We start from the raw sequence: 16,322 nt of genomic DNA on the forward strand, positions 1-16,322 counted from the left end.
CACTCTTTAGGCAGATTAAGGAGCCAGACAAGATTTAGTTTCTCATAAGTACACCAGTTCAGTAGTGCCATTGATTTGCAATGGGCTTTCCCACTGGCTTATCTTTATGGACCCTCACTTTTTCTTCTCCACTGAGCTTAAAAGTTTTCAGGCTTCCACTCTCAATATGGCTTTCACTTTTCACATTTTTTTTCAGTTTTTCTTTCAGTATGTGAAAAGTATATTTCTCACCAGCCTCCCAGCCAATATAGGACTACATAAATAATTCAAATACACTAATTAGGTAAATACTTGGGGTCATAAAATGTAGTATAAAATCTCATCTCTAGCATTTACTACGTGTGATTCTGAGAAAGTTTTTTTTTTTTTTAAAATCATCACAAGGCCTCAATTTTCTATTTTTTTATTTTATCTATAAAACATCAGGATTGGACCAGATGACCTCTAAGATTCATTCCAACTTTAAATCTATGATCCAAATATTCATAAATTATTTGAAATATTGATAAATACTATAGGTTGTTAGACAAACATAGTTAAGAATAATATCCATTTTAATCTTCACTTTTTCTACCACTGATCTTCCTTCCCACTCAACTCTACAAACAATTCAACTAATGAAACAACTAATTTTTCTTTGGAACTCTTTTCCTTTTCTTAAAATTAAGTTATTTTCACTAAAAGAAAGAAAAAATGTTTATTTTTCCTCAGCTGAAATATAATAACTCAAAGTATTTTTTAAAAAGAGAAACCTTTAAGAGTAACAAATTTTCAGAAGAATTTTGGGAAATGAGATGTCACAATATCTGTGTATGAACACCATTGCCTTGAGAATGTTCACTGTTCAACTGAATATATTTGTGTATACATACATAAATAAATGTTGGGGTTTTTCTTTTTCTGCTTATATATGCCCAGCCAATAAATATAAAATACTTAATAGTCTTACTTGTGTGGGCAAAGTATTTAAAATCTTGGTGAAATATCCTGTTGAAACTTCTTCAGCAACACGTGTTAAAATCCTTTGACTTAGGAAAAAATATAAAAGAGAAAAGATGTTACCACTTTCATTAGATCTGGACTACAACTTGAAACAAAGGAGAGATAAAATAAGCAAAGCCCAAACCCAAGAACTAAACAAATCGCAAGAAAACAATAGGATATTTGAAGCTAAGTTTTCCAGCTCCTTCTGACAAAGCGCCTCCAGAGGCTTACGAGGCAGTCAATGTTGCTTTAATTAAATTTAATGCTGTGTGAAATGCACTCCAAGAAACTTTGATGAATGACCAGGGCAATTCACAAAGCTCCTTAAAGGGCAGCCAGCCCTTGCAGGGATGTCAAACGGGGATGGATTGGTTAGTACAGGCATGTTTATAGACTGCCTTAGGAACCTTGTATCTGTGTGGTAATGTCAGAGATAATGTTATGATTCAGGGAACCTTGGGGGGCTTTGATGACATGGTTAATGAGATGTCCCAGGGAACATCCCAGCAGGTTACTCTCAGACCTCCCACATCAAAAGAAGCAGATTTGCCCCTTCAGAGCTGCTGTCCTCCAAATCCCTCAGATGGGCTTTGCTTTCCATGGGGGTCATTATTTTTTCTTTCTTATTTCATAATCAACATTCACTTTGTCTAGAAGTCAAAATTCAAAAGTTGTTAGTTTTTAGCTTGGCTTCTTGATATATCTTAAGAATAACTTTTCTGTATGCACACAAGGATGTATACACATACATATAACATATCTACATCTATGCATGTGTATAAATGCACACAAAAACAAGAGTGACATATGCAAATATTATATAGAGAGACTACATATGTCTATATATATAGAATATGTATATTGTATATGTACATGTATATGTATATGTATATATAGACATGTATATGTAGTATGCATATACATAAATATACAATACACTTTATTTGCTGAGGAATTTTATTATAAAGTATTCAACAGGGCATAACCACTCACCTGGAATTTTATTTCGATTCACCTGTGTACAGAAGAAGATAATCAATAAACAAAATATTTCCATTAAGACAATCAAATAAGCACTTTGTAATTTATGACTATAGCAAAAGAAGCTGTGTTCTTAATTTTTTTTCCTCCTTATGATGTTTTGTGAGCTGAAAAAACCCCACTGTGATTAGAAGTAATGTTAGATGGTAAATAAACAAGCTCAGAATATATTAACCTCTGCAAAAAGTCCCAGGGTACAAAACAGACAGAATTACATTATTAAGGGGGGGGGGCATGAATAAAAGGAAAAACAGGACCTTATCAAATAAACTTTTGTGTTTTTGTGTGTGTGTGTAAGCATAGTGTTTCATTTCTTTTTTTTAACCTTTAAAGACATATTTAAGATATCTAAATGCAATTAAAAAATCTTTCTTAGACAAAAAAAGAGCCTTATTTTGTAGTCAAGGGCAAAAGGGAAATGGTACATTTCTTATACTTTTTTCTCATAAATATATCTGTCATTTCCATGTTTGTTTGTTTTTTGCTTTTATTGGATCTGATAATAAATAATATAAAACATAGTAGAAGTATTTCTGTTTTGCTTTGTTTTACTGAGTCTGTGACCTACTTGAGTACATTGAAATCTCAATACTTTATCTCTGAAGTGTGAGCCATCTACCCAGACAGAAAGCCTCTTATGGTAAATGACAAGTATTTAATAAGGCTGTTGGCTAAATAGCACCATAATGAAGTTGAAAAGAGATCAGGAGAGACATGAATGCCACACATGCTTTGGTTGGTTGTCATATATAGGGGAACAGCACAAGAGGAGAGATGTGAAAATGTTTTAAAGTTGATCATGCTTTTAACATAGTGTGCAACAAAAATCATAGTTCTCATTAAGGGCCAATTAGTACTTCTTTCTATTTGCTGTATTGTAAAATATAGAAACTGTCCAGATCCTGTTAGTTTAGAAACATATTTCCTGGTTTTAAATTTAAAAAGAAATGAATGCTTTAGGAAACAAGAATATAATTTTTATGAGAAATTTCGTAATCCCCTTCATTCCCCAAATTTAAGAGAAAATATTAGCTTTTATTTCTTCTACATAATTTCTTTCTGGTGGATGGTCATTGTCAACAATAATAAACACAAGCTGAAATCTATATTTCCTTCTTACTTCCTGAGACCTGCACAAGCAGTTCAGTTTAGGGACTGGGGGATGGATACTTCCTGTCATCAGTCAAGCTCATTTCTATTATTCCATTAGACTGATCTAAACTGTACTTTTTAAACATCCATTCCTAAACTCATACCATTCTTTCCACTTGTAATGTCTTTAACCTCCACATTTATACCTGTTGCAGCATCCTCTTTAAATGCTACTTCTTGTATAAAACTTGTCTGAGCCTGCAACCAAGTATTAACTCTCCCTATTTTAAACTAAGTAATATCTACCTTTTATGAGACATAGGATGCTCTGCCTTACATTATTATTCAGGTGTTTATATAAAAGGACAATGTAGAACAATGTCTACTATTGTTTAGAAAATCCCCCATGCTCATTTTTTTGTTTTTAAGGGAATTATTGAAATCTTGTGGCTAATAATTTAGCACTTCTTTCCACCCCATCCCTAAGGGAGCATAAAAAGGAAGAAAACTACTTAAGAAAAGAATATGGAAGATGGAGGCACATGTGTGAAGAGCTCCAAGGAGGAGAGAGAGATTCAATAAGGCTACAGGAGCTGATATCAGAGGAGCCAAGATAAGGTCTGTGAACAGACTATTTAAGAACTATACTATACAGAATAGCTTTTACCATTTAGGCTACTAAAACTGATGGTTCCTGGCTTTGTCATTCATTTCTTGCTTCACTCCCATTCTCTTTCTCTCTCTCTCAAGATAGAAATAAATCTGTTTTCCCAATTTCTATTTCTTAAGGGTTTTCATTTCTTTCTGTTTTGCTTGTTTTTAAAAATCATATTTATCAAGAAAAGATGGATGATCTGCTGTTCTTTTACTGATTATATATTTGAGAGAGAGAAAGAGAAAGAGAGAAAGAAGGAAAAAAGAGAGGGAAAGAAAGAAAGAGAGAGAGAGAAAGAAAGAAAGAAAGAGAGAGAGAGAGAGAGAGAGAGAGAGAGAGAGAGAGAGAGAGAGAGAGAGAGAGAGAGAGAGAGAGAGATGGAGGGAGGGAGGGAATAATGGTATAGCACCATTTACTCCACTCAGCTACCAAAGTGATTTTCTAAAGTTCAGACAGAGTTAGCAGTTTCCTCCCTCACTTCTAAATACAAACTGAATGCAAAGTAGACACACAGAGTTATAGTCACTCTTATTGAACTCCAGCAGATTCTTATTGTACAATATTCTTTTATTTCGGTCCCTGGGGAACTATTGAAATCTTTTATCTAATAATGTGGAACCTCCACCCCTATCCCTAAGCCTTCTAAAAATTCTTCACAATCTAGCAATTTCCTAACTTTCCAGTCTTCTTATTCTTTACTTTCCATTTATTCTAATATCTAAACACAATGACTTCCTTGCTGTTCTAACATATGACATTGCATTGCCTATCTTTATATCTTTGCACTGACTATTCTCCATGCTTGGAAATATTTTTCTTCTCACCTCCAATTATGAATTTCTCTTCCCTGGCTCATTTTAAAGATGAGAGACCAAGGCAAACAGATTTGTGCCAATCACTGAGCTGAGGAAGATGAGTCTTCCTGAGTCCAAGCCTAGCACTCTATGTACTATACCATTTAGTTGTCCTCTAGTACATAGTACATATAAATGTTTATTCCTTTATTCCCTTCCCTTTTTATTTTATTTTTTTTCTTTTTTTTATTTTTATTTTATTTTATAATTATAACATTTTTTGACAGTACATATGCATGGGTAATTTTTTACATTATCCCTTGCACTTACTTCTATTCAGATTTTTTCCCTTCCTCCCCCAACCCCCTCCCCCAGATGGCAAGCAGTTTTATATATGTTAAATATAATACAGTATAGTCTAAATACAATATATGTGTGTAGAACCGAATTTTTGTTGCACAGGAAGAATTGGATTCAGAAGGTAAAAATAACAGTTTACATTCATTTCCCAGTGTTCCTTTTCTGGATGTAGCTGGTTCTGTCCATCATTAATCAATTGGAATTGGATTAGCTCTTCTCTATGTTGAAGAAATCCACTTCCATCAGCATACATCCTCATACAGTATCATTGTTGAAGTGTATAATGATCTTCTGGTTCTGCTCGTTTCACTCAGCATCAGTTGATGTAAGTCTCTCCAAGCCTCTCTGTATTTCTCCTGTTGTTCATTTCTTATAGAACAATAATATTCCATAACATTCATATACCATAGTTTACCCAACCATTCTCCAATTGATGGACATCCATTCATCTTCCAGCTTCTAGCCACTATGAAAAGGGCTGCCACAAACATTTTGGCACATATAGGTCCCTTTCCCTTCTTTAGTAGTTCCTTGGGATATAAGCCCAGTAGTAGTATGGCTGGGTCAAAGGGTATGCACATTTTGATAACTTTTTGGGCATAATTCCAGATTGCTCTCCAGAATGGTTGGATTCTTTCACAACTCCACCAACAATGCATCAGTGTCCCAGTTTTCCCACAGCCCCTCCAACATTCATCGTTATTTGTTCCTGTCATCTTAGCCAATCTGACAGGTGTGTAATGATACCTCAGAGTTGCCTTAATTTGCATTTCTCTAATCAATAGTGATTTGGAACACTCTTTCATATGAGTGGAAATAGTTTTAATTTCATCATCTGAAAATTGTCTGTTCATATCCTTTGACCATTTATCAATTGGAGAATGGCTTGATTTCTTATAAATTAAAGTCAATTCTCTGTATATTTTGGAGATGAGGCCTTTATCAGAACCTTTAACTGTAAAAATTTTTTTCCCAATTTGTTATTTCCCTTCTAATCTTGTTTGCATTAGTTTTGTTTGTGCAGAAACTTTTTAATTTGGTGTAATCAAAATGTTCTATTTTGTGATCAATAATGGTCTCTAGTTCTCCCTTGGACACAAACTCCTTCCTCCTCCACAAGTCTGAGAGGTAAACCATCCCATGTTCCTCCAATTTATTTATGATTTCGTTCTTTATGCCTAAATCTTGGACCCATTTTGATCTAATCTTAGTATGTAGTGTTAAATGTGGGTCCATGCCTAGTTTCTGCCATACTAATTTCCAGTTTTCCCAGCAGTTTTTGTCAAATAATGAATTCTTATCCCAAAATTTGGGATCTTTGGGTTTGTCAAAGATTAGTTTGCTATTTTTATTCACTATCTTGCCCTGTGAACCTAACCTATGCCACTGATCAACTAGTCTATTTCTTAGCCAATACCAAATGGTTTTGGTGACTGTTGCTTTATAATATTGCTTTAAATCAGGTACACTTAGACCACCTTCCTCTGACTTTTTTTTCATTAGTTCCCTTGCAATTCTCGACCTTTTATTCTTCCATATGAATTTTGTTGTTATTTTTTCTAGGTCATTAAAATAGTTTCTTGGGAGTCTGATTGGTATAGCACTAAATAAATAGATTAGTTTGGGGAGTATTGTCATCTTTATTATATTCGCGCGGACTATCCAAGAACACTGAATGTCTTTCCAATTATTTAAATCTGACTTTATTTTTGTGGCAAGTGTTTTGTAATTTTGCTCATATAATTCCTGACTCTCCTTTGATAGATATATTCCCAAATATTTTATACTATCGACTGTTATTTTGAATGGAATTTCTCTTTGTATCTCTTGCTGTTGGATTGTGTTGGTAATGTATAAAAATCCTGAGGATTTATGTGGATTTATTTTGTATCCTGCCACTTTGCTAAAATTCTGAATTATTTCTAATAGCTTTTTAGCAGAGTCTTTGGGGTTCTCTAAGTATACCATCATGTCATCTGCGAAAAGTGACAATTTGATTTCTTCATTTCCTACTCTAATTCCTTGGATCTCTTTCTCGGCTCTTATTGCCAAGGCTAGAGTTTCTAGTACTATATTGAATAGTAATGGTGATAGTGGGCAACCTTGTTTCACTCCTGATCTTACAGGGAAAGGTTCTAGTTTATCACCATTACATATGATGTTTACTGAAGGTTTTAAATATATGCTCCTTATTATTTTAAGGAATAGTCCATTTATTCCTATACTCTCAAGCGTTTTTAGTAGGAATGGATGTTGGATTTTATCAAATGCTTTTTCTGCATCTATTGAGATGATCATATGGTTTTTATTAATTTGGTTATTAATATGGTCAATTATACTAATAGTTTTCCTAATATTAAACCAGCCCTGCATTGCTGGTATAAATCCCACTTGGTCATAGTGTATTATCCTGGGGATGATTTTCTGAAGTCTATTTGCTAATATCTTATTTAAGATTTTAGCATCAATATTCATTAAGGAAATTGGTCTATAGTTTTCTTTCTCAGTTTTCGATCTACCTGGTTTAGGTATCAGTACCATGTCTGTGTCATAGAAGGAATTTGGTAGGACTCCTTCAATCCCTATTTTTTCAAATAGTTTACATAGCATTGGAGTTAGTTGTTCTTTAAATGTTTGGTAGTATTCACCTGTAAATCCATCTGGTCCTGGGGACTTTTTCTTAGGAAGTTGGTTAATAGCTTGGTCTATTTCTTTTTCTGAGATGGGACTATTTAGACTACTTACTTCTTCCTCTGTTAATCTGGGCAAGCTATATTTTTGAAGGTATTCTTCCATTTCATTTAAGTTATCGAATTTATCGTCATAAAGTTGAGCAAAGTAGCTCCTAACTATTGTTCTAATTTCCTCTTCATTAGTGGTGAGTTCACCCTTTCCATTTTCAAGACTATCAATTTGCTTTTTCTTTTTCCTTTTTTTAATCAGGTTTACTAAGGGTTTGTCTATTTTGTTGGTTTTTTCATAAAACCAACTCTTAGTTTTATTAATTAATTCAATAGTTTTTTTTACTTTCAATTTTATTAATCTCACCTTTTATTTTTTGAATTTCAAGTTTTGTGTTTGTCTGGGGGTTTTTAATTTGTTCCTTTTCTAGCAATTTTAGTTGTAAACCCAATTCGTTGGCCCTCTCTCTATTTTATGCAAGTAGGCCTGTAGAGATATAAAACTTCCCCTAATTACTGCTTTGGCTGTATCCCACACATTTTGGTATGATGTCTCATTATTGTCATTTTCTTGGGTGAAGTTATTAATTATGTCTATGATTTGCTGTTTTACCCAATCATTCTTTAGTATAAGATTATTTAGTTTCCAATTATTTTTTGGTCTATTTTCCCCTGGCTTTTTATTAAATGTTATTTTGATTGCATTATGGTCTGAAAAGGATGCATTTACTATTTCTGCCTTACTGCATTTGATTTTGAGGTTTTTATGCCCTGAGTATATGATCAATTTTTGTATAGGTTCCATGAACTGCTGAGAAGAAAGTATATTCCTTTCTGTCTCCATTTAGCTTTCGCCAAAGATCTATCATATCAAACTTTTCTAGTATTCTATTTACCTCTTTGACTTCTTTCTTATTTATTTTGTGGTTTGATTTATCTAATTCTGAGAGTGCAAGGTTGAGATCTCCCGCTATTATAGTTTTGCTATCTATTTCCTCTTGCAGCTCTCTTAATTTCTCTTTTAAGAATTTAGATGCTGCACCACTTGGTGCATATATGTTTAATATTGATACTGCTTCATTATTGATGCTGCCCTTTAGCAGGATATAATGCCCTTCCTTATCTCTTTTAATTAGATCAATTTTTGTTTTTGCTTGATCTGAGATGAGGATGGCTACTCCTGCTTTTTTGGTTTTGCCTGAAGCATAATAGATTCTGCTCCACCCTTTTACTTTTAGTTTGAATGTCTCACCCTGTTTCAGGTGTGTTTCCTGTAAATAACATATAGTAGGATTCTGACTTTTAATCCAGTCTGCTAACTGCTTCCTCTTTATGAGGCAGTTTGCCCCATTCACATTTATGGTTAGAAGGACTAATTCTATATTGCTTGCCATCCTATTAACCCCTGCTTATGCTTTTCCCCTTTCCTTCCCTTTTACCCCCCTACCCAGTATTAAACTGGTGAATACCACTTGCTTTTCACAGCCCTCCCTTTTTAGGATCCCTCCCCCACCTTAAAGATCCTCCCCTTATTTTACCCCTTTTCCTCTAAATTACTGTATTCCCTTCCCCTTAGCTTACTCCTTCCCTTTCACTTTTTAATGAAGTGGAAGAAGTTTCACCATAAATCGAATATGTCTATTAATACACACTAAGTTCATCTCCCTCCTTTCTTTCTCTCAGATATAATAGGTTACCTTTGCCTCTTCATGAGATGTAGTACCACCACTTTACACTTTTTAATGATATAATCTCCTTTCCACCTCTAGTTTCTAAGACAAATTGTACATATGTTCTTTACATATTTTTTTGACAGAAGTATAATTCTCAAGATTTCTTTTTACCTTTTTAGAAATCTCTTGAGTTCTGTATTTGAAGATTAAACCTTTTATGTAGGTCTGGTTTTTTCATCAAAAATAGATGGAATTCATTTATTTCGTTAAATGTCCACCTTCTTCCCTGGAGAATGATGCTCATTCTTGCTGGGTAAGTTATTCTTGGCTGCATACCAAGTTCCTTAGCCTTTTGGAATATCATATTCCAGGCCCTGCGTTCTTTTAATGTGGACGCTGCTAGATCCTGGGTTATTCTTATTGTGTATCCTCCATATCTGAATTGCTTTTTTCTAGCAGCTTCCAATATCTTTTCCTTTGTCTGATGGTTCTTGAACTTGGCCACTATATTTCTTGGCGTTTTGATTTTAGGGTCCCTTTCAGTAGGTGATCGATGAATTTTTTCAATGTCTATTTTACCCTCTGTTTCCAGAATGTCTGGGCAGTTCTCTTTGATAATTTCCTCGAAAATGGTCTCCAAGCTCTTTTTTTCCTCCCATTTTTCAGGGAGTCTGATTATTCTCAAATTGTCTCTCCTGGATCTGTTTTCCAGGTCTGTTGTCTTTCTGGTAAGGTACTTGACATTCTTTTCAATTGTTTCATTTCTCTGGTTTTGCTTGACTCCCTCTTGGTTTCTCCTTGAGTCATTCATTTCTACTTGTTCCAGTCTAATTTTCAATGATGTATTTTCTTCACTCACTTTTTTTATATCTCTTTGTAATTGTCCAATTGAGTTTTTATCTTCTATGGAATTTTTTTCCATTTTATCCATTTTATTTTTTAGAGAGCTGATTTCTTTTTCCAGCTCACTAATCCTGTTTTCCTTGGAGTTGTTTACCTTTTCCAGCTCACTAATCTTGTTTCTCAATGATTTGATTTCTTTATCCACTCTGTCTTTGAATGCATGGGATGACTTCTCCAGGCTCTCTTGCCAAGCTTCCCTTTCCTTTTCCCATTTCTCTTCCAGCTCTCTTGTGAGAGCCTTTTTGATTTCCTCTATGAGGTTCTTTTGTATTGAGGAGCAGCTTATATCCCTCCCGGGGGATACATCTGGGGACAGTCTGTTCCTAGTCTCCTCAGCATTCGAAGTCTGCTCCCTCTCCACACAGAAGCTGTCAATGGTTAGAGCCCTTTTGAATTTTTTGTTCATTTTGTCAGAGTAGGAATCAAAGAAAACAAACTGACAAGAGAAACAATTGGTCTGTTTTGCGGGGGATGGGGCTGGATGGTATTAATGGGCTTCCTCTACAGACTGGGGGTAGGGCAGCAGACAGCCACTAACAGAACAGCAATGACTGTACTGAGCTGCGCTCTGAGGCTCTGAGAATGCACTGAGTCAGTCTAGGTGGGGGTTGGGGGTGGCCGGGCTCTGAGAGACGCTGGCTTTCTGGGGTTTTAATCTTCACCTCCAGTGTTTACACCCTCTCCGCTGCTCCTGGCTTGCTGCCAAGACGGAGCATCCACACTGGGGCAAAAGCCCTTTCACAGAAACGGCAGAGATCACACCCCTCCCCCTCTGGTCTGAGCTGTGTGAGCTGCCTGTCTTGCTCTGGCTGTCTGCCCTCAGTCTGCGCCCAGTCTGATTGACCCTCCCCCGAACAAACACAGACCTTTTCTGGCGACTTTCAAGGATGTCTTCTCTTGGTGATAATTTGTGGATTTCTTTCTGGGTCAAGCATTAAGTCAGAGGCTTGTCATGAAGTAAGGTCTGAGAGAAAACGAGGAGCTCAAGCAGCTGTCTGCCTCCACGCCGCCATCTTGGCCGGAAGTCCCCCTTTTTATTTTATTAAAAAAGTTTTATTTATTAATTTATTAATAATTTTAATTGGTTTATTTATTAATAATTAATGTGTAATTATATAATTATATAATAACAATTAATTAATTAATTGTTGTTTTCATTCAGTTTTGTCATTCTCCTCTATAATTTTCAGGATTTCAATTTTGAAGCCTTATTTTAATTTGCTTATTTCTAAGATTTAGTGTTTTCATTCCTGATTCATTTATTTGTGCATTCTTTTATCAATGAAAATTTTTGGGGATATACACTTTCTCCTAAAGATAACTTTGGTAGCCCCCAAATTTTGAGGATTTGTTTTCTTATTATTATTATCTTCAATATCATTATTGATTCTTTCCATTATTTTTTGTTCATCTGTTATTTAGGATTAAGTTATTTAATCTCCAATTAATTTCAATAGATTTTTTCAACGTAATGGTGCCATGAAAGACTAAAAGAATACATTCCTTTCTGTTTCCATTTAATAATCTTCAGAATGCTATCATTTCAAACTTTTATACAATTATTTTAGGCCTATCACTGCTTTCCTTATTTATTTGTTTCATTTATCTAGGAGTGAGAAGCATAAATTTATTTAGAGGAGCACATTCCCTATTATATTATTTTCCTTTCAATTTCTCCCTCTATTTTTTCCTTTGAGTATTTAGATGTTATCTCATTTTGGTGCATATATTTTTTATTGCTGATACTAACTCATTAACTTTGGCAACCTTTTTTTCAAAATGCTGTTTGCCTATTTCTCTTAATGAAGGCTATATTTTGTTGCTGTTTTTTTTTTTTTTCTGAAAATATGAACACTTTTCAATTTATTTTTCTTTAGCTAAAGTCCAATTTTGTTCCATATCCTTATTTTAACTCAAAGTGTATCTTTTTGTTTCAATTGTATAACTTGTAAACAATATCATTTGATCCTGCTTTCTGATTTATTCTATTCCCTTTTATTTTATGGGTGAGTTCAAAGCATTCACAATCAGTTATTTGTATCAGGTTTTTTTATATTTTATTTTATATCAGTTTTTGGTAATTATGTATTTCCCTCCATCCTATTCTCTTTGCTTTTTAATTTTCTTTGTTTTCTACTCCTTCTTTATAGAGAAAAAAAAGTGAGAGAAAATGTTTGACTTCACCATTAGGATTCTAGTTTTGTTATAATCTAATTCTGCTCTCTTGCTCTCCCCTAGAGTTGTTCTCACCAATATCAAGTTCTTATTCTTTTTTAGTTTTATCTTCTATGTTCCTTTTCAGAAACCACACTTCTTAAATAGGTTTTTTTAGCATGTGACTGATGTTCCTTAATCTACTTTCCTTATTCTCCTTTCCCCTTATTCTTTTTCTGCCTGTTTTCTCATTGAGTGAACTATATTTCTGTATACAGTTGTGTCTATGTTCTTTTCTTCTTGGCCAGATGAAAAGACAATGAATTTTAGTGTCATCAGCTCTCCCAGATCTTCTTGCTCATTTATGTACTGCTCTCCTTGTACACCACAATTATGTGAGATAATATGTTCTAATCTATTTTTAGATATAATCTCCAAACTTCTCTTTCCATTCCAGGTTCTCCATCTAATTGTACTTCCTCTATTACTTTTTTCATCATATTAGCAGATATATATATATATATATATATATATATATATATATATATATATATATATATATATATATAGTTTATGTTTATTTATCCTTTATGGCTGATTTTTCAGTAAGTTTACCTTTTATTTTTCTTTTAACTTTTATATTTGTATTTCAAAATTTCTATGCATTACATGGCTTTTCATCAGAATGCTTTGAAGTCTTTTCATTAAAAGACCATGGTTTTTGCCTAGAGGATGGTATTAATTTTTATTAGGAAATTATTCTTGTGAGCCCAAATCTTTTGCTTTTTGAAATGCCACATATCAATCTCTATTATCTGTTTTTTTCTTATATTGGTAAATTCTGTGTGATTTTGACAAGGACTCATAAATACTTAAATTATTTCTTTCGGGTAATTTATACTATTTTTCTTTAACTTAGAAAGTTTGGGTTTAAGTTTTAATATTCCTGAGAGTTTTCATTTGGGGGTTTCTTTCAGGAGACAATTGAATTATTTCTTTTTCTACTTTCCCCCTATTTAACTGAATGATCTAAGCAGTTTTTAAAAATGATTTCTTGAAAGATAATATCTAGACTTTTTTTGGTCCCTCAGTCCAATGATTTTTAAAATATCTAGAGTTTTAAGGTTATTTCTACATCTACTATGAATGTATTAAAAACATTAGAGAACATAGGACTACATGGAGTTTTCCTTAAAATGATCAGTAACATTTATTTAAGACCATCAACAAACATCATACGTAATGCGGATATTCTAGAAGCATTCCCAAATGATCAAGGATGAAACAAGATTGTTTATTATCACTATTACTATGCAACATTACATCAGAAATGTTAGATTTAGCAATAAGAAAAGAAAAAGAATTAAAAGAATTAAAGTAGATAATGAGGAAACCAAATTATCACTCTTTGCAAATAATATGATGGTATACTTAGAGAATCCTAGAGAATCAATTGAAAAACTAATAGAAACAATTTACAACTTTAGCAAAGTTGCAAGGTACAAAATAAATCCATATAAATCATCAGCCTTTTTACGACTTATTCAGTGCCATACCAATCACATTCCCTAGCAATTATTTTACAGAGTTAGGAAAAAAAATTCATCTGGAAGAACAAAAGGTCAAAAATTTCAAGGGAATTAATGAAAAAATCCAAATGAAGGTGGTTTGGCTTTACCAGACCTAAACTATATCATAAAGCAATGGTCATCAAAACCATTTGGTACTGGCTAAGAAATAGAAATGGAATAGGTTAGGTTCAGAAGACAAAATACTCAATAACTATAGCAATCTATTGTCTGAAAAACCCAAATACCTCAGCTTTCTGGGATAAGAACTCACTATTTGAGAAAAATTATTCTAAAAGATTGGAAAATTAGCATGGTAGAAAAATAGGCATTGCCCATACCTAACATACTATATCAAGATAAAATTGAAATGGGTTCATGATTTAGACATAAAGCGTGATAACTATAAGCTAAGAAGAGATAGTCTACCTCTCTTAGATCTGTAGAAGGAGATAATTTGTGGCCAAAGAAGAGCTAGAGTACATTATGGAATGCAGAATGGATAATTCTGAGTGTTAAAAAGTTTTTGTATAAACAAAATAAATACAGACAAGATTAGAAGGAAGCAAAAAACTGGGGAAAAAAATTTACATCCAAGAGTTGTGATACAGGGCCTCATTTTAAAATAATATAGAGAATTGACTCAAATTTATAATACAAGGCATTCTCCAATTGATAAATAGTCAAATAATATAAACAGACAATTTTCAGATGAAGAAATTAAAACCAATTCTAGTCATGAAAAAATGCTTTAAAATCACTATTGACCAGAAAAATGCAAATTAAGACAACTTGAGTTACCATTACACACCTCCTTAGATTGAATAAAATGATAGGAAAAAATAATGATGAATGTTGGAGGGGATGTGGGAAAACTGAGACACTAATACATTGTTGGTGAAGTAGCACAATTATCTAACCATTCTGGAGAGCAATTTGGAACTATGCCCAAAGGGCTATCAAACTATGCATATCCTTTCATCCAGCAGTGCCTCTATTGGGTCTATATCCCACAGAGATCATAAAAAAGAGAAAAGGACCCACATGTGCAAAAATGTTTGTAAGCATCCCTAACTGAAGTGGCTAGAAACTAGAAACTGAATTGGAGAATGGCTGAATAACTTAGGATATATGAATGTTATAGAATATTATTGTTCTATAAGAAATAATTTCCGAAAGGGCTAAAGAGATGTGAGTAGATGTGAGTAGAACCAGGTGAACACTGTACATAGCAACAACAAGATTATTTGATGATTAATTCTCATGTTCAGGGTTCTTTTTGTCAGTGCAGTGATTTGGGTCAGTTCCAATGGTCTTGTGATGAAGCGAGCCATCTGCATCCAGAGAGAGGACTGTGGGGAATAGGTATGGATCACAATATAGTATTTTCTCTTTTTTCTTGTTACTTGCTTGTTTTGTTTTCTTTCTCTTTTTGATCTGATTTTTCTTGTGCAGTATGATAACTGTGGCAATAAATATAGAAGAATTTCACATATCCAACATATATTGGATTACTTGCTATCTGGAGGGCAGTGTAGGAGAATGGAGGGAAAAAACAATTTGGACACAAGTTTTGCAAGAGTGAATGCTGAAAACTATGCATATACTTTGAAAATAAAAAGCTTTTTTAAAAAAATATTCTTCCTCTGCTCCATTTTAACTAGTTTTGCTTCTTAGGTTTTTATCTCTCTATTATCATTATCCATATTTCCTTTCTTTCTGTTCATGACCCCTATAACTATCTAGTTTTTGTCTTTTCTATATAATCCTCATTGAATAAAAACATTCTGGACTTTCCCCTCTAGGCAATGGGTGCCACTGTCTTTTAGAACTTGCTGAAGAGATAAGTCTTTCGGTTGTGTCTCACTCACATTATAATTTTAATCCCAGAATATGAATAGCAGGTCTTTACATAATTGTAAGACACTTCCCCTACCATGTTGCTGATTATGCAGTCAACCAATCCATATCCTTCCTCAGTTACCTTCTTTTCCCCATTTGCTTCTAAATATCTTCCCTGAGTTCATCTCCTATTCTCCTGTATATCATTTGCTCCCAAGAGTTCCAATTCCATTCCTACCAAGGTAGAGTGAGTGGTATTTAAATGGACCTCCAGATCACATCCAGTATGTGATCCCCATTTCCCTTCACAGGTCTTTCTTCATTTATCATTTATCATGTGGAATCTTCTCTTACCACCAAAGAAAAGCAATGCTTCCCAACTCTGTTCTCCTTTTTACCCTTCCTTCATTTTCCCTCACCTACTGCTCTGCAGATCCTTCTTTTCCTGAGATCTAATAGGTCATCTTTGCCTAATTACATGTTCTCCCACATTCTCATCTATTCCCATGAAATCTCCCATTTTTTAAAGGTGTCCCAATCATCCACCCCAAAATAAACACATTAATTCATCTATT

This window comes from Sminthopsis crassicaudata, chromosome 6, assembly GCF_048593235.1.
Source record: "Sminthopsis crassicaudata isolate SCR6 chromosome 6, ASM4859323v1, whole genome shotgun sequence".
In the NCBI taxonomy this organism is placed as follows: Eukaryota; Metazoa; Chordata; class Mammalia; order Dasyuromorphia; family Dasyuridae; genus Sminthopsis; species Sminthopsis crassicaudata.